Source organism: Ctenocephalides felis, unplaced genomic scaffold (genome assembly GCF_003426905.1).
Source record: "Ctenocephalides felis isolate EL2017-DRISC unplaced genomic scaffold, ASM342690v1 CF-g0.4_SCAFFOLD_01170, whole genome shotgun sequence".
Lineage (NCBI taxonomy): Eukaryota > Metazoa > Arthropoda > Insecta > Siphonaptera > Pulicidae > Ctenocephalides > Ctenocephalides felis.
Window position 1 is genome coordinate 11,398,106 of NW_020537324.1, and position 3,858 is coordinate 11,401,963.

Genomic DNA, 3,858 nt, shown 5'->3' on the forward strand with positions numbered 1-3,858 from the left:
TTTTATTTATTAATTTTATTTTTATTATTATTTGCTTTTATTTTATATTAAATCATCATACTACGAATATCATTATAATGTAAATTCTATCCTTTGTACTCTTATTTATTTAAATTTATGTTATTATTTATCATTATTGCTAGATGTTATATTATTTAACAGTTGTAATAAATATTGTAATTACAAAAAAAAATCACTTTCAACCTATACTTCCCAAAAATTTGAGGCAATCCAAGACAATAAACCTGACTCTGGGTACTTTCTTTTTCTAGACATCCGGGACACAAGGTGCATAATAAATACAAAACGTATAGTCACCTTGTAAAAATAAAAAGTAATAAACAGAAATGATATTAATAATAATACTTTGCAAAGTCGCACGATTGAAATCGAACTAACTCTTACGATTAAATAACTATACTCAGTTGGTCCTTTTTACCCCACCTATACATAAGCTTTCATAGAGATTATATCAAAAGAACTGTTGAAACTAACTTAAAAATGATAATACATCTTATAAAACAATTAAATAACGTATAAGTAAAAATTATATTAAGGTCTCATAAACTAAACAACAGTAATAACTAAATTAAAAAAATCATAAACTAAAACAATAGCGCTCACAACCAAAAAACTAACAACAAAATAACTTTTGGGTTAAATTTTCAAACATTGCCATTTGTCTCCTGATAGCGACGTCATTAGTATTAAGGTGATGGCTGGTCATATATCTCTTGTCCTCTACTTTCAAATATTGTTGTTAAAAAAATCATATCTTTACTATTTGAGTGTTAGGCCCTTTTATCACCGCCCTATATTAATAAAAATAATTAATTTTGTAATAATATTTAATATATTATTCAATCTAGTTTTATTTTGTAATACAATTTAAGTTTTTCTTAAATTTTAAATTTTTATTCAACGCAAATTTGCTTATAGTGTACATTTTCTCTAATCACTCACATTTGTGTGTTTTTAGTCATAACTATAAACCGGGTCTGATAGAAAAAGCTTATTGTAGCAAAAATTTTCATAAAGGAGGCTTAGAAATTTATTACTTTTTAAGATATTATTTTAAAGGACAAGAATTTTGAGCTTGACTGATGGTCTAATAGACTTTAATATGATAAACTTGATGATGAACATTGTATTTAATGTTTGAATGCTTTTTCTTCAGCTCTTTTTTTAGAAGCGAAAATCGTGCAGCTACTATGATTATTATAAATTTACTATACTTTCAATAATTAAAAATAAATAAATGTCAAAATTGTTCTTTATATATACTTCTTACATCGCTTTAATGTCTAATAATTATACTAAGAAATAAGTACAGACTCAGAAGTATAATGCATGAAGCATTATAAAATACTATTTCGATTTCACGCAGTCGAGCTTTCGTGTGCATATGCCAGTTTATTGTTCCCTTAAAGCTCTTAATAGCATTACAACTCCGAGAATTCACGTTATAAACCCGTAATAAAATTGCGCACTATAATATTTATTTATAACCTAAGATATAATATTAGTTTCCAGTAATGATATATACCAGGACTGCAGGATTAACGAATACAAATGTGCTTTTCTTCCGGCCGCTATTTCATGAAATTGTAAACAGTGTGCCTTCGTCCGGCGGTGATTTATGTGCTGAAAATACTAGATTGCCGGCTTTGTCAAATGAAATATGTTTTTCAATATAATGAAAAACTTATTATGAACGAGTATTGTACAGAACAAAAAGTTAAATGTTGGTTGGAAAGCGCACTATCAGTAGTGTGGTCTTGCATAATAGTATCGAATGTAATGGATACTTAATAATATTTGGTAAAAGTTGTAATAGAATTCGGTATTTTAAATTAACTTGTTTTGGTATAAAATTAATTAACAAATATATCTTATGGAAATTAAAATATTTTTATCGCGATTATAATTTGAAATGAGAAATAAATTCACTTGCATATATCTATAATCATATCAGACAAGTTTCATTAATTTTTGATTTTTACTTTACCTTAAATAAAACAAACTCATAATTGGCTTTGTATCGATAATGTTTTCTGCTATTAATTTCTGCATGTTCAACCATATTATTCTTCTGTAGAAGATATAATCTTTTGCCTAGGACTAGAATAGAATAAGACATACAAATATTTCAATACAATCATCAATTTTCTATATCATAATATGAAGTTACAGTGTTCATTTTTTTTTTCAATTCACAAAATATTACTTTAAACATTGTAGCTTTGAATTACGTTTAAATTAATATTGTCTTGTATTAATAATCTACTTTCTTTTCACTCATAAATTTTCTATAAAAGATTATGAAACTCCTACAGATTTTTATAGAAAACAAATTATATGATATCATAAAACCAATTTTTATACACTTTGTTCTGGAATTATTAATACGCTCTTTGTCTGTAATTTTGCTGAAAGTTTAACAACATCGATTTGTTTTAACATGTAATAATTGTTAATTTGAATTTGTTTGTTTGGTATTCCACATAGCTGAAAGGAGTTTTTTTTATTATATTGTTATATATATATATATATATATATATTATTTTTGATGTATATTATATATATAAATATGTATATATATATATATATATACAGGTTACGACAATCGATAACAGCAGATTGAGCCGTACTTTGAATATAAAACACTGTGGTGGAGGAATTTTCTTCGAGAGTGATATTACAAAAGGTTTTATTACATTCCAAAATGTGGCCGTTAGATATTAAATTTCCTGATAATAGGACATGCTTGATCGAGTCCCATAATGCGACTATGTTTAAAAAATATCAAATTGCTTTCATAAAAGAATCTGGTATATAGGAGTTATAAATGATAGTTGTTTGCAGTAATATTATATATATATATATATATATATATTTATTTATTTATTTATATATGAGTACAACAAAATTTTTGTAATTATACCTACATATATATATATATATATATATATATATTTATTTATATATGAGTACAACAAAATGTTTGTAATTATTCCTACAGAAATTTATGTTTTACATTTTTGTGTATTTGCGCATGCTTGCATGATTTTTAACTGTTTTCTATTCTGATATTTATTTTTATATATTAAACAATTCAATTTAGATATTTTCCAATAAATTTTATTATCATCTTCAATTAAACAATAATGTGACAAGTTAATTTTTACATTTTTTACAATCTGGAGCAAAAATTCATATTTGTATGAAATGCAAACCATTACATTGGTTTGCAGTTTTATTCGTAGTTCTGAATCGCATTATAAAATACAATAGATATGTGCAAGTTAACACAAATTTAAAACAAATAGACACAGTATGAGTTCTGAATATGTTAAAATACCAATTCAAAACAAACATTTGACTAACGAAAAATCGACTATTGGCTTTGAAATAAAATAAACAAACAAGAGTAACTGACATGGGAGCTTTTCAACCAGTCGTTCTGCCGTCAAACTGTATATGCAGGCAAGTCAAATTTCACCAAAATGTAAAAGAAACCTGGGAAAATAAATATACAAAATTATGTGTTTATTTCGATAAAATTAAAAAAGTAATGAGGTTCAGAAAATCTATTCGGACAGGTTATAATATATATTACTGAAAGGGATTATGTGATAATCAGCTAGTTGAATGCCAAAACTTCCATGGACTTTACCCAAATAATTATATAAATTCATAATCTATGATAATAAAAATTAAAATTTTTGAAAATTGTGAATCAATAAAATTCAAATTTATCTAGTGCGTGTAAAATCTTTAAAAAATCGGTCACGTGATTCATGGACGCCTCCTAAGAGTAAGTTATAGTAATCGCAAAAAAAAACAAAAAATTTTGTG